A 24,701-nucleotide genomic window follows, 5' to 3' on the forward strand; every position below is an offset into this window, starting at 1 on the left:
AAGGGGGAGGGAACCCAATATCTCGCCAAGTAACTCAGGGTCCAGTAGCAGGACGAACACGTGTGTGCCTCCAGGCAGCAAAGGCAGGTTCCAGCAGTAGGCGTGGCAGGACGAATGAGCAGGAAGCTCCACCCTTGAGCAAGCAAGTTCCAGGCTGGGGGAAGGGAGGCCACAGAGGGGTAGTTGGTCTGCAGTTGGGCACTTGATCTTGCCTTCTCCAGTGCACGGACTTGTTGCTCCAGAAGAGCATTCTGCCTCTTGAGGTCATCAATGTCTTGCTGGTGCGTATGATTTTTCCTTCGCATATACTGGATATACTCTGTTGCTTTGTCTAGGATTTGGGCCTGGGATGCCTTCTCTCCTTGGAGTGATGGGACTGAGTTCCGCAAACTGTGAAAGCTGTCTTTGATGTGGTCCCTATGCTTTCGTTCCAGTGCATTATGGTGAGGCTGCTTGTCAGTGTCCCTCTCCACCTTGATGTCATCGTTATAGCTCATTTCCTACGGCCCAGGGAGCGGCCACTGCAGCGGCAGGCTGGGAGGGGAGGGGTTGAGGGAAGGGGGACATCACCGACAACAACAAGCCGAGTGCCCCCACGCACACACTCACTCACTCACACACACTCACACACACACAACACGGGCGACAACCACCTCACTGCAGCACCGGATCCCAAATTTCATTTCTTTGGGTACCTTTTAGATTACTCCCTGAAGGTAATGGAGTTTGGTTATACAAAGAACAAGTGCAAAATTTTCTTATAATTTCCTTGACTTGATGCCAAGTGATAGGAAAAAAAAAAAACCTTTTAAAACTTTGGCTGTTATCATGGTGTTTCTTATGAAATTCTGAAGCTTTTATCATGTTTCCTATCAATAGCTGATCAATTTCATCATTACCTTGTACTAGATACCCTGGTGGACCCGTATGGAATCTGATATATGATATATAGAATGGATGATTTCTATTAGTTGAATAAATAATAAAGTTAATTATGAATCATCCTGAATAAATTCAGCAGTTCTTTTTATGAAAAACAACTCTTTCTGTATATTGAGTCAGAAACAACATTAAAAGATTCAGGAAAATCAAATAATAACATAAGATTTTTGAACTGGATAATATGAACTTTGAATTATTTTATGTCTTTTATTTTTCTGACTTACATATATGTCTTAGTCAGAGTTTCTATTCCTGCACAAACATCATGACCAAGAAGCAAGTTGGGGAGGAAAGGGTTTATTCAGCTTACTCTTCCACATTGCTGTTCATCACCAAAGGAAGTCAGGACTGGAACTCAAGCAGTTCAGGAAGCAGGAGCTGAGCAGAGGCCACGGAGACATGTTCTTTACTGGCTTGCTTCCCCTGGCTTGCTCAGCCTGCTCTCTTATAGAACCAAGACTACCAGCCCAGAGATGGTCCCACCCACAAGGGGCCTTTCCCCCTTGATCACTAATTGAGAAAATGCCTTACAGTTGGATCTCGTGGAGGCATTTCCTCAACCGAAGTTCCTTTCTCTGTCATAACTCCAGCTGTGTCAAGTTGACACAAAACTAGCCAGTACAATATATATGTATATGTATTTTATTTTTCTGACTTATAACCTGCCTTACATGATTTATTTGTATCAGTATAGAATGTAGAGGCTGCAGAAATTGGTGTCTCTTTTACTATATGAGTGAGAATCCAATTCATTTTATAAACGGATGTTGCTTGCTTTGGGGATATTTATTGTTAATTTCTCCCAAAAACTACTGCAAGCTCTTTGCCAACATTCATTTTCTGCCTATAGTGAGACAATTTCAGGGCTAGTTAAAGGCACCAAAATTTCTGATGGATCTATTCCTGCTAATTTATGAAGTCTCATTTTTCCTTTTAGAATCAATTCAGACAAACATATATGTGTGTGTGTTTAATTTTTTATTGTTTGTGTGCTAAAAATATCCATTCTAAGCTGTAATCTCTGCATAAGAATTCTTGCAGGAGAATGTGTAGAAGGCAAAATAACTAAAATACAACCCATGTTTGGATCCAAATGATTTACATTTGCATCTTGTAATTTCTATTCTACCAGAGCCAATTCTCTCTCAACCTCAGCTAATAATTTTCTTGGACTGTTAAGTCTTTATCACCTTGTAAAGTTTGAAATAAATTACTTAGCTCTTGAGTAGTTAATCTAATTATGGGTCTTAGCCAATTAATGTCTTCTAACAATTTTCGAAAATCATTAAGAGTTCTTATTTGGTCTCTCATGATTTGTACTTTCTGTGGTCAAATTTTCTGTAGATTTATCTTATATCCTAGATAATTAAAAGAATCTCCTCTTTGTATTTTTTTTCAGGAACAATTTGTAATCCCCCAACAAGGCAAAATTCTCTTTACTTCACCAAACATTTTGCTAAGGTAGCACCATTTGAATCAGCCAGCAAAATATCATCCATATAATGGTAAATAATTAATTGAGGAAATTTTTTATTAATTATTTCTAACATGTGTTGTACAAAAGATTGGCATAATGTAGGACTATTTAATATTCCTTGTGGGAGCCCTTTCCAGTGATATCTTTTTGTTGGCATGGAGTGGTTAAATGTGGGCACAGTAAAAGTAAATCTTTCTCTTGCAAAGGGACTGTAAAAAAAGCAGTCTTTCAAGTCAATCACAATAATGGGTGACATCTTAAGTAACAGTGAAGGCAATGGGATTCCAAGCTGTAAAAAAAAACCATTGGCTGAAAGATTTTATTATTGCTCTCAGATCTGTCATCATCCTCCATTTGCCAGATTTCTTTTTAGTGGCAAATACTGGAGAATTCAAAGGACTGGTGGACTCGTCTATGTGTTGAGCCTTTAGTTGTTCTTGGAGTGGCTGTTCTATGCTTACATTTTTTTTTTTTTTTGCCATAGGCCATTGTTCTATCCAAATAGGTTGGTCAATCAACCACCTTTAGTGGAAGGGTCACTGGTGTTTTGCTAGCAATGTCTCCCCCATATAAAGTTGGAGAGCCAGCCCCTGCTGTGTCCTGTTTACGGACAACTTGGACAGTCTTTGACTGTTCTTGATAAGATTTTTTAATACCTTCATCAGGAACATCTTTTATTTTATGGCTTGTTTCTGACATTGGAGGAGGGGGTAGTCCATCCTTCCCACTGTTTCAACAGATCTTTTCCCCATAAATTTGTGGCTATATCAGCCACATATGGCTTTCCTATTTGGCATTCTGGCCCTATACATTTAAGTCATTTTATACTTTGTTTTATCTGAGGTATACTTCTAAACCCCTAGAAATTGTATATCTACCTTCTGAAGAGGCAGATCTGGAGGCTGAGGTTTTAATGAGATTGTTGTTACATCTGTTCCACTGTCTTCTAAATGTTCAATTTCAATATCATTTATAAACACCTCTAGTTTTGGCCTCTGATCATCTATAGAAGTGTGTTAAAATACATGTTTCTTGATAGCTTCAACATTTTTTAATCTATAGAAACAGTTCTGACTGATATCTCGTTTTAATCTCTATTTTCAGAGCAGTTTGTGGCATAATTGTTCTGCAGATGAGTTTCTCTACTGTTGACTTAAGGCTGATCTGAATTTTATACTGTGGCCTGCAAGAGGTCCCCTGGGCATTTCCCAACAAGGGGCTACCCTGTCTGTTTCTTCTTGATCTACATTCCTTAGTTCAGTGTCAGCTTTTGCCACACCTTCTGCATGCTCCAGAAGGCACAGGTCCTTTTTCAGAATTAGCTCTGTTCTTTCTACAATTCTTTTTGAAATGACCATGTTTACCACAGTTCAGACATTTGAGAGTTTACATTTTCTCAAAGCCTATAGAGATCACGTCTTCTGTTAAAGTCATATCATATGAATGAGATTTAATATTAACTGTATTTCTAATCCATTCATTTATTGATGCTGATCTTGTCCTTTAGGGACTAATCACCTTTTCTGAACTCAGAATTAGAATTTTCAAAAGCTAAAGATTCAATTAGTGTCCTAGCATGTGGGTCTGATATTCTTCTATCAACAGTTGAAGTCAATCTTTGTTAAAAAAAAAAAAAAAAAAAAAAAAAGTCAGTGAATGTTTCTTTTGGACCTTGCATAATCTAAGTAAATGGTTCAAGCCTTTTTTCTGACTCCTCGACATTGTCCCATGCATTTAAAACTGCCATGTGACATAATACCAAGGTTGCTTCATTATATATGACTAGCATCTGTACTTCAGCATATGGTCCTCCACTTAGTAGCTGATCTTAAGAGATATTGACACCTCTGGCCCTATTTATCTGTTCAATCTCCCTAGCCTCTTCTCTCCACCATGAATGCCACTGTAATTAAGGACCATATTCTAATATTACTCTTGTCATATCTTCTCAGTCTTGGGGTGTGGGAAGTGGGGCCCCGTGAAACCCACTTGTTTACTGCCTTGCCCGAGCATGCACAGTGAGGCTGCATGCGTGGGCTGCCTGCCAGGCTGGACAGTTCCTCGTGATCCAGTCCTGTCAGCCTATCTGTGAACGACCTAAGCTCGTGTGTGTGTGTGTGTGTGTGTGTGTGTGTGTGTGTGTGTGTGTGTGAATTCTGATTGGATGAGGTGGGGTGGAGCTAGAAGGAGGTGAGTTGGCGCAAGTAGTGAGAAGAGTTTAGCTCTTGCTGCGAGAAGGATGGAGTAGTAGAAGCTGCTGTTGTAAGTGGTAGAAACTAGCTGTTGTAAAAGAAGCCAGAAGTAGAATAAGAGTATTTTTAGCCCTTGCCATGAGTAGAAGTAGAGTAAGAGAAGCTGTTGTAATAGGAGTTGTTTAGCCCTTGCCCTAGGTAGAAGCCAGAAGTAGAATAGGAGTAGTTTAGCCCTTGCCCTAAGAAGAAGCTGCTGGGGAAGAGAGCTGTAAAAGAAAAAGCCCGAAGTAAAGTTGCTGCGTGAACCCGACTTGGTGTCCGTGTCGTTCCTGTCGCCGGCCGGAGTAGGACAACAACATTGGGGGATTATTTTATTTTAATTGGCCAAGAATTTAATATCTGCTCCACAAACAGTGAATGCATGCCATAATTGGTGACACTTACCTTAAAATTTTCAAATCTAGTGTATCTATGGGGTGGCATCTAAATTCTTCTTGAGGGTGACCACCATGTGTTGTCCCTTGTCATACACTAACTAGACAAGCTAAAGTTAGGTTTCTAACAACCTTTGACTGACTTTCACTATATGGTGGTGCTGTAGACTCTGGCCTTAGTTCCTCTGTCTCTATCTTAGTAACTTCTTCAATTTTATTTATAATTTTTTTCTAGTATTTCTTCTATCGTCTGTCTTCATTTTTATTTTTATATTTCTCTTTTTGTATTTCTACTCTCTTAGTATTTTCTTCATTTTTATTATCTTTTCCAAATTTTCTTTCCTGTTTTTCATATTTCTCTTTCTCTTGTGTTTCTAAAGCCCTATTCTTTAAGAAAGTATAAAAAACATTATAATTATTAAGATTAGGACAAGAAATACCAGCATAGGGGCTGGTGAGATGGCTCAGTGGGTAAGAGCACCCGACTGCTCTTCCGAAGGTCTAGAGTTCAAATCCCAGCAACCACATGGTGGCTCACAACCATCCGTAACGAGATCTGGCGCCCTCTTCTGGAGTGTCTGAAGACAGCTACAGTGTACTTANCACATGGTGGCTCACAACCATCCGTAACGAGATCTGGCGCCCTCTTCTGGAGTGTCTGAAGACAGCTACAGTGTACTTACATATAATAAATAAATCTTAAAAAAAAAAAAAAGAAAAAAGAAATACCAGCATAATAACCATAATTGGCAATATGTCCATTTCAATTAGGTTATCTCTTTCTCCTTTTGTTTCTATCTCTAAGCCAACTAAATGGCATAATATAGTGTCCAAAAGCTCTGTTGTTGATTTTTTTCATCTTACTTGTCCTATTCCTTTTCATTTTTATTAATTTTAAATTCTTTATACCTGTCTATGAATTTTCATACCTAGTTTCCCTCTTTATAATTAAAACAGAATTTCAAACATTTTTTAAAACCTCATCTGAAGTTTGGCTATGCTTAGATTTCTTCTGTGTATTTTGTCTTTCTCTATAGTTCAGCTTAGACCTTGTGCTGTGATTAGCTCAGCTCCCATCTTTTCTTTCACAGAGAGAGGTGTTTCTACCTTCCATGTGTTTGTAGCAGTGTCTGCCCAGCCTTCCTTTTGTGGGGTTTAACCAGTAATTATGCCTCACCTGATTCTGGGCACCTTCCCCTGGCTCCCACTTTGTTCTGCTGTTTGTCCAAGATCCATGTGTGCTGGCTCCAGGCTTCCACCTCTGATTTTTGATAGTGCTAAATTGGATTTCTCTCTAAGTTTGGATTCTGCATAAATTTTTGCTCCATGTTTAGTGCACCAAATGTATAAGTCCTTTGGGGTATCTTCTACACCCCACCCCCAGTTTTAAAAAACTACTGGGTGTTTCTATGCCTGTTATAGCCTGTTCTAGCTCCTGAAAGACACAGAGACCTGGTATTTTTATTAGCAAGCTGAAAGCCTAAGCGGGACAGGTTCTGAGCTATTCTAACCTGACTAGGCTGCTAATACACAGACAAATGCCCCATTAATTTGCCATCTGGTTTTGCTCTGGCTCTCTCTGATCCATGTGTGTCCACATGGCTGCTCTCTCATGGTGATCTCAAGGCAAATCCTCCTTGTCTGTTCACACAGTTTCTCCACACCTTATTCTTGTGGTTCTCTCATGGTCCTCTGTCCTCTCTCGCCTCTCTGGGACCTCCTCAGTAGAACTGGAAAACCTCCCTATTCTCTTCTGACCAGCTTATTGACTGACCAGCTCTTTTATTAACCAATCAGAGGTAATGGAAACCAGACTACAACCTGGTGTCTGGGCATAGAAATTATTGAGGCCTGCCTTTTAGCGTAGCTGTGGCCATTTTGTTCTATGCCTGCCAGCTATTTCATATTGTTGCTGTAACATGCCTGCCAGTCATTGGCACAGAAAAATAACTTGACTCATAGCAGGATCATGCTGACCATATACACTGTTATGTTCTGTATATTATGAGGTTTGTTAATCTTAAGAAATTCCACAACCATAAGCTTCACTTAGGACCCATCAAATGAAAGGTCAGTATGAACTGTTGTGTCTAAAATAGCTTGAGTCAGGGCCAACCACCAGGCAGCACTCCCAGCACCTGCATATGAGCTCACTGTGGTTTTTGCAGTTTTAATCTTTATAAGTTGACCCTGAGAAATGTCCAACACACAGCTTTCAGCTGTTGCCCTGGTTGATCAGGCTTTAGGTATGTGTTCAATAAACCATCCTAGTATGACTGAGATTGCTGTTCATGTGGTTTGCGGGGCAACTTCTGAACCCTAACAGAAATTAGCATCTGAATGCATACCAAAACCATCCCCCAACATATACCATCATGTCCAACTTTAATATCTTTTTTAGTGGAGATTTAACCAAGGTCCAAGGCCTTGACTGATTCCAGTAAGTCAGGTCTGCCCACTTGCCCCCAAGAAAGCAAACAAAAGTAATGTTGGCAGAAAGACTTTTAATTGGCATGATCAAACATTTCAGTCACCTTTGGGATATTGGCATGGGCTTTAGGTTTAAATGGATAATAGAGGCATGGAGACAGGGTTTTGCATGATGAAGCAGTCTCAACCAAACTGTGTTCTGGCTGTTGGGGATCTCAGTCCTGGCTTTGGAAGGTGGCTAAGGGGGCCGTGAGAAGATTGTTTGTACTTAAGCAAAGGTGAAATGCCCTCAGCGCTCTTATCTTTGTACCTTTGAACAGTTAGGTGAATGTAGGGCTTATCAATGTAGTCACCAGTTTTCAGGCAGACCGCCCTTGAGTGATGAACAGACCTACAGAGTTGAGCAGGAATCTGTCTTAAAGCAATGGTGACAAGACAGAGATGCCTGCTGTATCCCACCGTGGTTACCCTGCAGGGCCAAGTAAGGAGTCTCTGCTTCTTAGCAGAAGCAGCTTCTAAATTTGCATTACAAGGTGTCCACTTAAATCATTTTGGAGGGCAGTTTGAGTTTTTATTATCAAGATATTAAGCTTCTTTATAGGGTCAGCAGAGACAGATCTGCAGGCATAGACTAGAGGCTTGAAGACCTGAGTTGAAGTTGGACCACAAGGTGGAAAAAGAAAACCAATTCGGGGCTGGTGAGATGGCTCAGTGGGTAAGAGCACCCGACTGCTCTTCCAAAGGTCAGGAGTTCAAATCCCAGCAACCACATGGTGGCTCACAACCATCCGTAATGAGATCTGACTCCCTCTTCTGGAGTGTCTGAAGACAGCTACAGTGTATTTACATATAATAAATAAATAAATCTTAAAAAAAAAAGACAAATAAAATTAAAACCTTTAAATTTAAAAAAAAAAAGAAAAGAAAACCAATTCATGCAAGGTGTCCTCTATCTGCTATGTGAGCCATAACATGTGTGGGTGCACATATACACAGAAAGTGGGTAGATAAATGTAAAAAAAAATTAGTAGAGGTATTTATATAGCCTAGATAATGTTTTAGATAATAGTTCATATATTCCAGGTTAGTCCTGAACTTGATCTATTCTCAAAGATGAACTTGAATTTAGGAATTCTTGTCTCCATCTGGGGTGCCAGGGATACAGGTATACACCATTATATTCAGATACATTTGGGAATTTTTTAAGATTTATTTTTATTTGTGTGTGTGTGTGTCTGTGTGTGTGTGTGTGTGTATCTGTGTGAGTGCATACCATGTACGTGCAAGTGTCAGAAAAGTCCAGACAAGGGCATCCAATACCCTTGAGTTGGAGGTAAAGGTGATTGTGAGCCATTGTAAGGGCTAAAATTGTTTTAAGTTTTAATTACTATGTTTAAGAGACCTATAAAACAAAACAAAACAAAAATCCCTCTAGACTCTAAGTCCCACTTACCTAAGGATGGATAACTTCCAGGAATGCTGGGGAGGCATGGTTCATATAAGATAACAAGCCATGTGTTTTCATTAAATAAGCAAGCTTGGTTGCCCCAACTGCACAGGGTGTGCTTTAGCACAGGTAGGCAGGAGATGTGTAGGCAGCAAGTAGGCCAGGATGTATACTTGCCCCTGATTGGATGAAGGCTGGAAGTTTGTAGCCTTAGGGGTTTTGCCTTTATAAGCACCCGAGTAACCTAATTTATGACCATTCTCTGGGGTCCCAGATACGGACCTGACCAGTGTCCATCATCCTAGCCAGTACTTAATTAAGCTTGCTTCAAATGTGGCTCAAATATTGTGGTAATGATTTATTTTTTGCCGGGTGGGATGAACACCATCTAACAGGGGTGCTTGGGCTGAACTACAGAAGGACAGCACGTGCTTTTATTCACTGAGCCATCATCATCTCTCCAGCCCAATACCTGAACTCAGCCCACTGCATCCCTTTGGAAACTAAGCTACCTTCTGAGCCAATCTCCAGGGCCTCCACTGGGCTTTTGCCTACCTTCCTAATTATATGGATTACACTTATATTTTTATTTTATTTTTTTTTTATTTTTTTTTTATTTTTTATTTTTTTTTGGTTTTTCGAGACAGGGTTTCTCTGTATAGCCCTGGCTGTCCTGGAACTCACTTTGTAGACCAGGCTGGCCTCGAACTCAGAAATCCGCCTGCCTCTGCCTCCCGAGTGCTGGGATTAAAGGCGTGCGCCACCAACGCCCGGCTTACACTTATATTTTTAGAGTATTCAGGTTTTTGGTTTTTGTTTTGTTTTGTTTTGTTTTGTTTTGTTTTTTGAGACAGGGTCTCATGTAGGCCAGCCTGGGCTCAAACTCCATGTGTAGCCCAGCATGACCCTGAACTCCTTCCCAGTTGTCTCACTTCCCAAACACTGGGGTTACAGGAATGAGCCGCCATGCCAGCCAGTAACTGTTTTCTTAATGTCTGTATCTACTGCTCTATTACGTCTGGCCTTTTCCTGTCTGTCTCTGTTGATTTGTTTCATCACTAACATGTCATATGTTTCCACTATTTCTTGCATATGTCATAACTTTCAACTTAGACACCAGACACTGTACTTTTATACTTTTTTGGAGGTTTGAATTTTGGCTAAGATTTTTACGTTTTTATTTTATGTATGTGTTTGCCTGCATAAATACACACATACATGTGTGTGTTTGTGTACTGTGAGAGTTCTGGTCAGAAGAGGGTATCAGATCCCCAGGACTGGAGTTACTGATAGCTGTGAGCTGTTATGTGGCTACTGGGGATTGATCCCAGGTCCCCTGCTAGAGCAATAAATACTTTAACAGCTGAACCATCTTTCCAGAGCCTGTAGGGCTTTTCGTTTGTCTGTTTTATTCTTAAACTCATCTTATTTTGTGATTTGGTCTCATGTGGAGTTACGTTACTCTAATCTAAAGTGCATTTGGCAACTCCCTTGGGCAATGTATTGCTTAATTTTCTTGTCTTGATGACTAAACGCCAGACAGGAGCAACCTTCTTTTGGCTCAAGTTCAGAAGTACATCCCATTATGACAGGGAAGTCACTGTTACCCAACTCAATGACTTTGTATCTTGGTGAGTGTGAAAGCAAATAAGTTGAGCCAAGGAACTTAAAGGAGTAAAGCCTCCTCACCTGTCCCAGGTGTTGTGTGACAAGACCATCCCTGGGCAGACACAGCACATGCCCATTCACCCCAGATAGGGCACTAACAGCAGACCAAAGTAAGGACATCACCAAAGTCCTACCTGGTGAACCAATGAGGTTTATTGGGGTTACATACAATGACTGCAAGACATCTGCATTACCAAAGCCAACCCCAGCATGACTGACAGCTCACAAAAGCAGGGAACCTAGAGCTCACCGCACAGCCTGCAGACAGCTCAGCAGGTTGGAGATTGTCCTCCAGGTGGCTCGGTTGGTGTGAGTCTCTTCCAGGCAGTTCAGCTGGTTTCAACATGGAGGCGGAGAAGGGCCCATGATGCTGCGTCCTCTTGGTGGCTCAGGAAGCAGAGAGCTCTATTAGAACCAGAAGTAGATATCATCTTCACCCCTGGAGTTACAGATGATTGTGAGCTGCTGTATGGGTGCTGAAGATCAAACCTAAGTGTTCTGGAAGAGCAGCCAGTGCCCTTAACCACTAAGCCACCTCTCCTGCCCCTATACTTGATGTCGTACAAAACCTCCAAATTGCCTTTCAAGTGGTCACATCATTGTGAAGTTTGGATCCACCCAGCACACTGGCTGCCATCTCAGTCAACAATCTCAATGATGTTCAAGGGCTCCAGATCACACACTTGCCTTTTCTCCACCCACCCCCACCTGTCTTTCTTTCTTCAGAGGCATAGTGTGATGTAGCCCATGTTGGCCTCAACCTTGTTCTATGGTTGAGGCAGATCTAGAACGCCTGATTCTCCTACCTTAACCTACCAAATGCTTGGCTGACAGTTGGTTGGCATCACACCTAGTTTAAGGAGTGCTGGGCATCAATGCCAGGGCGGGGCACGCTGGGCAAGCACTCTACCTCCGAGTTACATCCCCAACTCCCACTTTTCTTCTTCTTCTTTTTTCTTTTGAGATGGGCTTTGTTGTATAGACTTGTATCTTAGTCATTGTTCTGTTGTTGTGAAGAGGCACCATCACCAAGGCAAGTATGACGAGGAGCACGGTGACATGCAAGCAGGTGCTAAGGCAGTATCTGAGAGTTACCTCTTGATCCTTAGGCAGAGAGGCAAAAAGAGAGAGAGACTGGGTCTGGCAATGGGCTCTTGAAATCTCAAAGCCCACACTCAGTGAGTGACACTCATCGTCTGACTAGGTCACACCCCCTAATCCTTCTAATCCTATCAAAGAATACCATTCCCTGGTGACTATGCATTCAAATATATAAACGACTTATTTAAACTACCAAAGGTGGACTATTCTGAAACTCTCTACATAGACCAGGCTTGCCTCAAACTTGCATCCTAGCCCTTGAGGGACAGAGGCAAGGGTACTGTTGTGAGCTTGAGGCAGTGTGAACTATACAATGAGTTAAAACCCAGCCTGGGCTACAGAATAATATCCCCACCATCACCAAAAAAAAAATATTTTACCATCATTTATATAATTTATGCTTTTGCTGGGATTAAAATATTTCTGACTCTTTAAAACTAGGGTTTTCTCTGTTATTGCTATTTTTTTGCTATATTCTTTGCAATGTACTAAATAAACTTGCTTTCTCTCTTTAATTAAAAAAAAGGGGGGGGGCACAAGGTCCAGAAAGACGATTTAGTGGTTAACAAAACTGACTGCCCTTGACTAGGGTTTGATTCCCTGCACCCAGACAGTGGCTTACAATCATCCCCAGCTCCAAATCCATTGATCCAGAGGATCCAATGCCCTCTTCTGACTTCTATGGGCACTGGGCACACACATACATATAGGCAAAAACTCGTACACATAAAATAAGAGACATCTAAAAAGAAGGTGGAGCACTGTTAGATGACTAACTAAGAGGCAAGTACCCACCACTGAGCCTGACAACCTGCGTTTGATTCCTGGGACCCACACCGTGGAAGGAGGAAATTGACTCCTGCATGTTGTCCTCTGACCTCCACATGTGTGACACAGCACAAAGTGCCGCCCCCCACTGAAAATATAATATTAAACCCTGTGTGTTTGAGACAGGCCATAAGCAGCTGACCTCAGACCCACTATAGAACAAGGCCAGCCTTGAACTGCTTCCAAGCTCCAAGATTACAAGTATGTGCCATCACGCCTGGCTTTTTTCCTATTGATAAACTTTTGGGCTGCTACCAATTTTAGGTCATTATGAATAATGTTTCTTGATTGTGGGAATCAAGTATTTGTAGAAACACATGTTTTCATTCCTCTGGGGCTGATAACTAGGCATGAGATTGTTTGGTTACTAGGTAAGCATATATTTAATTTTCCCTGGTTAAATAGCTACTACCCTTTCACCTACTTTTAAATTGGGTCATTTAGACAGGGATCACAAGAGCACGAAATCACTGGGTATTGAACTCATGGCCTGGAGTATGCTAACCCTGCACTCTACCTCTGAGCTATGCTTTGTCCTCCTTGCTTTCCTGATGAGTTGTAAGAGTTCATTTTTTGCTTTCTCTCTTTCCCCTTTAAAGACAGGGTTTTACTATGTAAACCAAGCTGGCCATGATCCTACAGAGATCCTTCTTGTTTGGTCTTTCCAATGCTGGGATTACAGGGATGAGCGGCTATGCCCAACGCTAAGAACTCAATCTACTTCCAGGTGGTGGTGGTGTGCCCCTGAACCTCAGCATTCAGGAGGCAGAGACCAGCAGAACTATGTGAGTTCAAGGTCAGCCTGGTCTACAGATCGAGTTCCAGGACAGCCAGGACTACAGAGAGGAACCCTATCTCTAAACAAACAAACAAACAAACAAACTACATAACAGTCCACTAACAGATACAGCAATTGCCAACATTTTCTTTCAGCTTGAAATTTATATTTTATTTTCTTTCTGTTCCCTTCTGAAAAGCAAAAGTTTTGTGGGGTTTTTCTGTTTGTTTTTGTTTTTTGTTTTTTAAGTTTTTGAGACAGAGTCTTGCTATACAGCCCAGGTTGGCCTGAAACTTGAGATAATCCCTCTGCCTCAGCCACTTAAGTGCTGAGATTATAGGTGTGAATCATGGTTTTTGTGTGTGTCATATCTAAGAAATATCTGATCAAGACTAATTTTTCTATTTTTGTATGTAGTTTGTTATATTAGTTACTTACTTTAGATCTGTGATCTCTTTTAGCTCATTGCTGTACACAATGAGAAGGTGACTGTCTACATTATAAGTCTGGTATGAATCTATTTCTTAGTATATTTATTTATTATTTTGGTGTATAGATAAGTTACCCGGAGACTCTTTGTTTAGAAGGACTTTCAGGGATAGAGAGCTGGCTGAGCAAAGGTAAACTGTTGTATGAGCCTGCTGAACAGTGTGTGAGCCTCAGAATTCATGTAAAAAGCCAGATGAAGTAGCTCTCCTCCATCCTTATCGTGATATGGGACAGAGAGACAGGAGAATCAGCCAGAAGCTCTAGAGACAACCAATCCCCTGTAGGCAGAACACTAACAGACATGAGAGAGAGAGAGAGAGAGAGAGAGAGAGAGAGAGAGAGAGAGAGAGAGAGAGAGAGAGGAAGAAGAAGAAGAAGAAGAAGGAAGAGTGGACTTGTCATCTGACCTCCACAGTGTCCTGACATATAGCCCCCACTCCAAGCCCTTTCTCCCCCCTCATTAAATTAATTAATTAATTAATTAAGTTAAAGGACTTTCTCCTCACTCACTAAGTTGTAATTTCCAGCCATGGCCCACAGAGAAAGAAAAGCTGAAGTGCAGGCATTGTGATTTATTTGTCATTCTGCCTTCTGTTACCCTTTTCCACACATTTGTGCTTTAATATACAAGGATGGGGAGAGGTCTTGGTAGCACTATTATGCCCAGATCTCCGGAACCCCAGGAGACCACCAGAGATGGTAACACCGATGCAAGTACACAGAAGAGCCTTTATTCGAGTCCAGACTTGGATCACAGCCTTCCCTGCTCTGCAGGTTAGGAATGCGATGCTCACATCTAGGGGTTTGGAGTATACATGGGAGATGCATAAGCTGGGGCTTTCGAGCCTTGGTGTAACATGATTGGGTAGAGGGTAAAGGAATGGTATCCTTCAGAACCGAATGTGTTTGTTCAGACAGCAAGGCAGGACCATACAGCAGGAAAAGGATCTTTTTGACCTGGAAAGAAATAACTTATTCCATTATCAGAGGCTAGTGTATGTTTACAAGCTGGCCACAGCTGTCTGGGAACACTTAGTTGCCTTTTCCCCCATAGCTCTAGAGTGGGGGGGGGGGGCCTTATCACTTCAAGGGCACTAATTTTCTCCTTCCTTCAAAGGCAGGAGACATCTGCACCGAGGGTGGGGTGGGGTGCTGGCTGTCTGACTTAGCACGAAAGGGAGTGTGAGACTCAGTGCCAAGGATTAAAGCAGAGACAAGGGCAGGGTGCCGTGTGTCTCTCCAGCACAATTCTGCAACAGCAGCACTGAGGAGGCTGGGACTGGATGGCCAGAAGTTCAAAGCCAGTCTAGTCTACCTAATGAGAGACTCTCCCCCAGGAACACTCATTCAGGGCGATCAAACCTAGAGCCTTGCACATGATAGGGGGGTTCTATACTACTGAACCCAAATCTGCTGGGGGGTTTTTGTTTTTTCTTTTCTTTCCTTTCTCAAAATAGGGTTTCACTCTGTAGCCCTGGCTGTCCTAGAACTCACTATTTAGATCAGACGGGCCTCAAACTCACAGAGAGTGCTGGAATTAAAAGTGTGTGCCACCATCACCTGACCAAATTTCTCTATCCAATGAGCCTGCCTATTGCTAGGTAAAATATAAATGTCTCATTATTTTCTAAATGCTTTGTGAATTTTAATATGATTTTAGAAATTTGATGAGTATCTTGCTTTTTTTTATTACCATGTCAAATGCTATGGCGAGATGGCTCAGCAAGTAAGAGCACTGACTGCTCTTCTGAAGGTCCTGAGTTCAAATCCCAGCAACCACATGGTGGCTCACAACTACCTGTAATGAGATCTGGCGCCCTCTTTTGGTGCATCTGAAGATAACTACAGTGTACTTATGTATAATAATAAATAAATCTTTGGGCAAGAGCGACCAGCAACTGAGTTGACCGAAGTGAGTAGAGTTGACCAGAACAAGCAGAGGTCCTAAAATTCAATTCCCAACAACTGCATGAAGGCTCACAACCATCTGAACAGCTACAGTGTAATCATATACAAAAAATAAATAAATAAATCTTAAAAAAAAAAAAAAAAAAAAAAACCACCATGACCAAGGAAACTTATAGAGGAAAGCACTTAATTTAGGGGCTAATAGTTTCAGAAGGTAACCATGATCATTGTGGTGGTGAGCATCAGGCAGACAGACATAGCACTGGAGCAGTAGCTGCGAGCTTAGAGAGAGAGAGAGAGAGAGAGAAACTGAAAAATGTGAGCTTTTGAAATCTTCTTCATCAAGGCCATACTTCTAATCTTTCTCAAATAGTTCCATCAACTAAACACTAAAAATTCAAATATATGAACTTATGGAGGCCATTGAAACTATCACATTGAGAATTTAGGTCTAAAATCCTCTCTCTCTCTCTCTCTCTCTCTCTCTCTCTCTCTCTCTCTCTCTGTGTGTGTGTGTGTGTGTGTGTGTGTGTGTGTGTGTGTGTGTGTGTGTTGGCGGGTGGGGGGTGGGGGGAGATAGGTCTAGGCCTCACTCTGTAGCCCAGGGGATTGGAACTCACTCTGTACCCCAGAGTGGCATTTACTGTGTGACCAAACTCTTCCTGGGAGACACAATACACACCTACTCGCTCCAGACAGAACAAAATATGGATAAAACCCAATCCAGTGAATTAATGAATTTTACTGAGATTAATTACAGGTGAGAGGTTACTTATAGGAGCAGAAATGACTCAAAGACAATTGCATCACCAAGACATGGCTGACCTCACCAAGCATGGCTGACAGTTCACAAAGCTGGGAACTGGGAACACAAGGTGCAGCCTTTGGGCAGCTCAACAGGGTGGAGAGTGTCCTTTCCGAGTAACTGCTCTAAGTCTCTTTCAGGCCACTCAGCTGGTTTCTGCTTCTCCCACATAGCGATCTTGTCTCAGAGTCTTTGCAACTCAGTTTCTTTCCTCGGAGAGGGATTGTCTTAGCTTTTATTGTTTACTGTGGTAGGGAGGAGCCTAATGAATCTGGTTACTTTCAGGGACTTCCTGAAGCTATTTTGAGTTGTTTATCTTCCTGCTTAAGGAGCTTTCTGCAGGATAGAATGTTTCAATCTCAGAGGAAATTGTTACATAACAGCACAGAGCGATCCTGCTGAGAAGTTGCTTTGGTTTTTGTTCTTTCACTGTGCCTGAACACTTACCAAACTCACTTTAATTATTTACTTTTTGTCTTTCCCAAATATGTTTATTGCATTTTATTTGTTTGATTTTGAGACCGGCTTTTGGTATGTAGGTCAAAATGGCCTGGTGACTTTTGATCCTCTTGTTTCAATCTCCTGAGTACTAAAGATTCCTGGTCAGGGCCTGTAAGTAGTACAGCTCTGAAGGGAAAGTTAACCTGGCCGTTGGGAACCAAGAAATACTACAAAGTCACACCTCACAACAAACCTCACACTAGAGATTTAGTGGGAAAGACACAAAACGGCAGCTGCCTCTGTCCTGGGTGGGGTGTGGGGTGGGGTGAGCAGCAGAGAGCCAGGCAACCTAGGCTTTATATAGACTTTGTTGGGGAGGGTTGGGGGTAGAGTTTTCCAGGATGGAGATTGATGGGATTTCAAGTCCTGAGCCCAGAAATTGGTGAGTTTTCAAGTTCAGGGATTGGTGGGGTTTCAAAGCCAGGAAATGAGCTGGAACTTTTTATCCTACAGGGCCCCCCACACACAACTGGCCTATTTATGTATCGTCAAAGTTACTTTTGCTGTAACTTTGCTTATGATCTGAGCTATTTGGGAGGCTGAGGAAGAAAGATTGCAAATTCAAGACCAGTCTGGACTACAGAGCAGTACCATCTCAAAATAAAAGTTTAAGCCAGGTGGTGGTGGTGGTACATTCCCTGAATCCCAGTACTTAGGAAGCAGAGGTAGGTAGATATCTGAGTTCAAGGTTAGATGGTCTACAGACTGAGTTCTAAGACAGCCAGGGCTCTACAGAGAAGCCCTGTCTTGAAAAACCAAAATTAGGTAACACTTTAAAGGGAGCTGAAAGTGCAGCTCAGTGGTAGCATGTTAGTTGTTAGCTGCCTAGCCTGTGTGAGGACCTGGATTCAACTCCTAGTACCTGGAAAAAAATTATTTTATTGCATTTGTATTTAGTGTGTGTGAAAGCACAGTGCACATGCACACTCAAGTGTACTTGTGCATGTGTGGCAGACAATTTATGGGAGTCAGTTAGTACCTCTACCAGATGAACCATGTCACTGGTCCATAACATTTTTTAAAAATAAAAATAACAAAATGGAGAGATGGATTAATTGGATCCCCTCTACCCCTGGAAAAGCTGGCACAGTGACAAACATCTAAACCTGTAAGGGTCTGAAAATTGCTGAAGGAAGACCCTGGACTCAGATAGTATGCAAAAATAAAGAACATTTATTCTGCAGAAACAGCTAGCATGCCAGAGTCCACCAAGAATTGGCAACCCAGATAGAGACATTCAAGTTCCTTTTATATCAGGACTGCTTAATTGCTCCTGAGATAACAGCAGACTTCTAAAACTTAGGGCACATTCCAAGGGGTTACAGAAACCATTAACCAAATGTCATAAAGAAGACATACACCCCTGGACCTCAGGTGCAAAAACAGGAGATAAGATATTGACTGGGTTTGTCTAAACAAAATTTCAAGGATGGCTTAGTTACTATCTTGAACTTTTCGTGACCCTGAAAGCCAGTAACCAATGGTGAAAGTTAAGCCAGATGATTGTTCTTAGTGTATATGCACATAGGCATTCTCTTTTATAACCTCTTATTCAATTTATGACTGAATTTATGTGCAGACTCGCAGTGAGCTTTTTTACCATGTGAACGCATGCTCTGAGAGTCTGTTGCAAGTACTGAGAACAAAAGGCAGAGATATGTCCCTCTCCCCTTTTCTCCCCAAGACTTTAACTTGGAGAAGCACAATTCCCTGCAAGTCTTTTTACCTAGACTCCGGCTGTTCTCACCACAAGGTGCCAAACGGGAGGCTGCAGCCTCCAGCCCCAGAGCCATTCAGACAAGCTGATCAACTGTAGCAGCAGAGTACCTTACACTCAGGATAGAGAGCAAATGGTCCATGGCCTAGTTTCTGAGTGGAGATAAAAGGGGATATGAAAAATTAACTCCTTGAACCTCAACACTGATAAAGAAAAAGGGTCCTTGAAGCTTACTGGTCGATTCCCAGCACCCACATGTCAACACACAACCATCTGTAGCTCCGGTTCCAGGGATCTGATGCCCTTTTCCAGCCTCAGCAGGCACCAGGCACACAGAGGGTACACATTCATACATGCAGGCAAAGCACTCACGCACATAAAATAAGAATAATTTTGTAAAACGCCTCTTCTACTCTGTCATCTGGTTTGGCTACCCTTCTAACGGCATCAAGAAACTTCAGACACTACTGATTAAGCCAAAATCCCCTCTGAGACAATGCGTGTTCTTCTGAAAGACAGTACAATCAAAGATGTCAAAGACAATAAATCAAATGTGCTCATATAGGGCCAAAATAATCTACAATTCTGGGTTTTTGACACTTGCTTCTTATCCCAAATATAAACAACACCCCTCACAAATCTACCTTACAATTTTGTTTACAAAAGGGAAATCTTTAAACCTTGCTGTAAATTACAATTTCTAATCGGTAATCTAGAAAGGCTCAGGATCCTACATAACCACTGTAAACACACCTAAGCTCAGCTCTCCTTCAAGAAGCCCACAACCACACGCAGGTATGTCTTGTCTTCTCCTGGGGGCCTCTTTTTCTTAACCATCGTGCTTAAAATCTGTGTTGTAATCTCTTAATAAACTCCAACTCTGCCTCTTCATACTGATTTATCCTGACATTTTTTTCTGTGGTAAAGACAAGAATACGGGGTTTGCTTGAGTGGAGGTCCCTAAGGCAAATTGGAACTTCTCAGGTTGCTGTGGGCAACAGCATGCAGCTGTGCCTCCATCCTTCCACTGCTGATAGACAGGAAAGAACTGAAGGAACAAACAGAAACCCAGCAGTGCCGCCAGGCCCATCTTTGGAGTTCATTTTAGGCTTAGGTGTAAAAAGGGGGCCAGCCAAGTGCATAACTGGGCTGAGGAGATGGCTTAGTGGGTAACAGGCTTTTCCAAGTATAAAAGCCTGAGTCCAGAACTCAGAACCTATGCATAACTATAGCCCAGTGCTCTAACCACCATGAGAGGAGGGATCTGAGAACCCTGGAAGCTTGTAGCCAGCATCAAATAACAAGAGACCCCATCTTAACAAAGTTATGATCAACACCAGAAGTTTCCTCTTATTTTCACAGAAATGTATATGTGCCCAAACTCACACATACACATTACACATACACACACACACACACAAACACACACATACTTATACAACATCACACACATAACATATACACCTACATGCACACACACATGTACCCACCAATATGTCATATATATATATATATATATATATATATATATATATATATATCACATGCACACACACATATACCCACACAATACCCACACACAAATACATATCACACACATATAAATACCCACACACATGTTGCTCACAGCACATATATACATACACACATATCATACATATATCACACATATCATACACATCACATATACATATATCACATAACAAACTACATACACATGTATACACCATATACCTATTACACACCTACACATACACACATTATACACACATATATACACATAGTCATACACATATCACATACATACACACACACACATATCACACATGTATCATAGACACATATCACATAACAGACAAATTACATACACATATACAAACTGCACATATGCATATCACACATACATATATACACACATATCTACAAACATATCACACACGTATATATACCCCTACACATATACACACCTCACACACATATACACACCACACACACACACATCACACACACAAGCAGAAAGAGGAGAAAGAGATGGGTGAGGAAGAGGAAACATAGCTAGCAGTCCTAGTCTGGTGTGGTCCCACCTGTCACCATTTTCTTAGCTCCAGTCTCTCCCATAAGGTGTGACACATTGTCAGACTACAGGAAATCTCTTTGAAGAAGACAAGTTCCCTCTGACTGACATCAGTCTTCAGCCGTTTCCTTCTCCCAGCTTGGGACTCCTAGAACAATTCCAATTTCTTGGAGTCCATTGTTTCGATACCTGAATAGCATAAGGGTGAGGTCCACATGTCCCTTTACAGTATTCCTGCCAGTGTACTACAGGGTCTCAAGGGAAGGAAGGTTCCTGATTTCAGAAGTGACCGAATTGCCTAGGGTACCTCATACAAGTACAATAACCTGAGGCTTCCACAAGCCGGAGCTTCATAATCGAAGGTTGGTCATGTTTAATGAATGAAGATTAATAAGCTGTTTTGGAGCAGCATTTTTGGATGTGAGTTTATGATACAAAGTCCAGGCAGCTCCCATAACCCTCCTATGTAACCTCTGCACAGTCACTAAGAGTTCAAACTTTGTGTTCTAGACTTGGCTCTGCACCAAGGCCCAGCACTGCTTCAAACACTTGCAGCTGGCCCAGGGAAGTAGAATGTGGAGGATATTCTTGGATAGAGGTGAGTGATCCCAGGTTGCCAAGCCCCGCAGGGCACCTCCTGAGGGTGTTCCATCCTAGTTTGTCTTCTGTTGCTGTGATAAACACCATGACCAAAGGCAGCTTGGGGAGGAAAGGGTTTACACCATCTCACTTACATTTTCAGATCACAGTGTGTCACTGAGGGAAGTCAGGGCAGGAACACAAGGCAGGCACTCAGAGCAAAAATCTTAGAAGAACATGGTTTATTGCTCTGGCTCTTGCTCCTCAAGCTTTCCTATACTTTCCAGCACAGCCAGCCCAGAACTGGCACCATTCACAATGAGTGGGGCCCTTCTACACCAATCTACAGTCAAGACAGTATCCTACATACATGGCCACAGGCTAATCTGAGCTGGTAATCCCTCAATTAAGATTCCCTCTTTCGGGTGTGATGGTACACGCCTTTAATCCCAGTACTCGGGAGGCAGAGGCAGGTGGATTTCTGAGTTCAAGGCCAGCCTGGTCTATAAAGTAAGTTCCAGGACAGCCAGGGCTATACAGAGAAACCCGAGAGAGAGAGAGAGAGAGAGAGAGAGAGAGAGAGAGAGAGAGAGAGAGAGAGAGAAAAGTTGTAAGATTCCCTCTTTCTGGATGATTCCTGGTTGTCTCTAGTTGACAATAAAAACTAATTAGGACAATTCTAAAAGAGCTATAGCATTAGCTAAGGAAGGAATAAGGGCAGGAAAGAACTCTGTGTGTGTGTGTGTATGTGTGTGTAAGTGTGTCTGTGGATCTATGTGTGTGTATGTATCTCTGTGTCTGTGTGTGTGTGCATGCGTGTGTGTGTGTGTGTGTGTGTGTGTGTGTGTGTGTGTGTGTGTGTTGAGGACTAGCTAAACAGCACGTCACCCAAGAACTCTATCTGGTTTAAGACTGTACCTAGTGAGTGACCTCACCTCTCCCAGCTTCAGTTTATTCACCGGGAAAGTAACTGGTAAAAGGACTCACCTCACAGGGTGACAGATGAACTCCAGTCCCATGTGTGAAGAGGACATTTCCAGTCAATACTGTGCTGTGTGCAAAGGTAGAAACAAGGCTAGCTGGAGGAGCTGGAGGAGAAGTTGTGAGTGGAACAGAGTACAGTGGGTAAGGAAGAAACAGTGAGCAATTCCAGTGGGGCAAGGACTGGGGGCCATGAAGAGATCCAAGAAGCCAGTGAGAGCATCTTCTCCTCCCATGAACACATAGACACAAGCTTTGCTAATACTCTGGGTACATTAGCAGTACCATAGCTTCCATGGCATGGGAGGCCATTTTTCCCCTTCTGGCTCAAACTTCACTGGAAGGGTTGTGATCCTCTGGAGACCTTGCTACCCAACATTTGCAGAGAAGCCATCTTGCTAAAGAATACACAAAAACTAAACTGTATGAGCAGCCTTGGGGATAAGACTATTGTCTCACCTCTGAAGAATATCCTGGAGGCAAAGTTCAACCCATAGAAGGGAAAGTGTCCTTGCCGGCAGTGCAGAGCTGGAGGGTTAGAGATGTAGACATGGTCTCCTAAACTTAAACAGTAGCCTAATCAGCCTGAGAACTAACAAAGGATAAACCCCACATCATCCATTTGGAGTAGTCACTACTAACCTCTGGCAAGTGCCAGTGACCAGCCCAGCATCCAGGTAGACTGAGGTAGGCAGTGATGGGTGGCATCGGCAGTTACAGGGCCTAAAGTTGCGATTGTGACTGGTAAATGTTCCCTTTCCTTAACTCTTTGCTATTCTATAGCCAAAAGCTGATGCCTTCTGGCAGTAAACTTGGGTTAGCAGCAGGGGATTAAAAAGAAAATCTTAGTTATTTGTCTCTTTTCTCTCTGGGTCAAGTGCCCCTTGCTGGCTAGGCTTGGAGTTCACTAACTCTTCGTGAACCAGAGAGAAAAGAAAAGAAAAGAAAAGAAAAGAGAAGAGAAGAGAAGAGAAGAGAAGAGAAGAGAAGAGAAGAGAAGAGAAGAGAAGAGAAGAGAAGAAAGGAGAAAAGACCAGAGACACACATGCTGTATGAAGCTGAAGAAAGCTACCTCATTGTTTTATTGTGGTTCTTAGTTTTTATACTTTCTCTAAAAAATTACCTCATACAACTATCAGGTAGAACGGTTACAGCAGGATGATTTATTACATGATTTTCTAAACACTTTTGCATTCCAATAAGTTCATAGTAAGCTTAAGGCAATAATTCATGTCATAGATTGACAAGGTTTTAGGAGTTACAATAGAATGTTTACATGTATTTCCATTAAGACTAGTATCTGACTAAATATTCATTATCTGTCACTAACCCCCATAAGTTCATTATATGTTCAAAGCAATAAATTTTATACCACAAGTTAGCACAGTTTTGTCAGGAGACAAATCATCTGCCTAGTGTTTCATTATTTTGAAGTCTTGTATAGACTAGTCAATATTTTATTTTCTATCTTTGCACCTACAATAAATTGTCTATTCCTAATTTATGACCTTTAGTTACCAGTCACACCTAACCTAGAAGGAATGTTTTCCTTGATCATAAATTTGTCTCAAGCCTGCTTTCCTTTCCTAGTGCAATTAGCCTGTGACACATGATGGCTTACAGATCTCTATTTGCAGCCTTTATTCAATAGGGGACTTGAGATTACTTGTATCAGTTTAGAAGTTCTATAAAATCATGGTCAGGAATTATGAAATCATCAATTTGTTTACATAGCATTACTACATGAAACTACATCTTCATGTTGATGTGCAGAAAATCTAGCCAATAGGGTGGGCTGAAGCCCAGGAATCATTAGGCTATAGAATAGTGGCAGGAAAGGCATATCAGCAGCAAGGAACTATCCTGGGATGAAGTCTCTAAGAGGCCCTGTACTCTTAGAGCTCACTCATTATAGCCACACAAAAACAGTGGGTCATCTCCAGAAAACTCAAATACTTGTTTTAGTCACTGTTCTATTGCTATGAAGAGACACAATAACCAAGGCACCTCTCATGAAAGAAAGCATTTAACTGACAGCTCACTTACAATTTCAGAGGTTTAGTCCAGTATCACCATTGTGGGGAGCACAGCAGTACACAGGCAGGTGCTAGAGCTTCAGCTGAGAGCTACACCTTGATCCTTAGGCAGAGAGGCAGAGAAAAAGAGACTAGGTTCAGCATGAGCTTTTCAAACCTCAAAGTTCATCCCCAGTGACACAATTCCTCCAGTCAGCCCATACATAGTCTAAAGAGGCCACACCTCCTAATCCCTCTAATCCTTTCAAATAGTGCCACTCTGATGACTAAGCATTCAAATATATGACCCCTTAAGGGGGATCTTTTTTTTTTTT

At 41.9% G+C, this 24,701-nt stretch overlaps 1 long non-coding RNA gene and 1 pseudogene across 2 annotated transcripts in view; one reads left to right on the forward strand and one right to left on the reverse strand.

The window, feature by feature from the left end:
- LOC110302496 overlaps positions 1-666 on the reverse strand; it is a 1,017-nt pseudogene extending 351 nt beyond the window's left edge. The window contains exon 1 of the transcript XR_002378804.2: positions 182-666. The product of XR_002378804.2 is annotated as a protein max-like (transcript). The remainder of the gene's footprint in view (positions 1-181) is intronic.
- A 15,960-nt stretch (positions 667-16,626) lies between these two features.
- The window catches only part of LOC110301519, a 9,325-nt gene continuing 1,250 nt past the window's right edge, over positions 16,627-24,701 (forward strand). Inside the window, exons 1-2 of the long non-coding RNA XR_002378723.1 lie at positions 16,627-16,749; positions 21,302-21,389. This is a non-coding gene — a long non-coding RNA (uncharacterized LOC110301519). The remainder of the gene's footprint in view (positions 16,750-21,301; positions 21,390-24,701) is intronic.

This window comes from Mus caroli, chromosome 9 (assembly GCF_900094665.2).
Source record: "Mus caroli chromosome 9, CAROLI_EIJ_v1.1, whole genome shotgun sequence".
Classification (NCBI taxonomy): domain Eukaryota; kingdom Metazoa; phylum Chordata; class Mammalia; order Rodentia; family Muridae; genus Mus; species Mus caroli.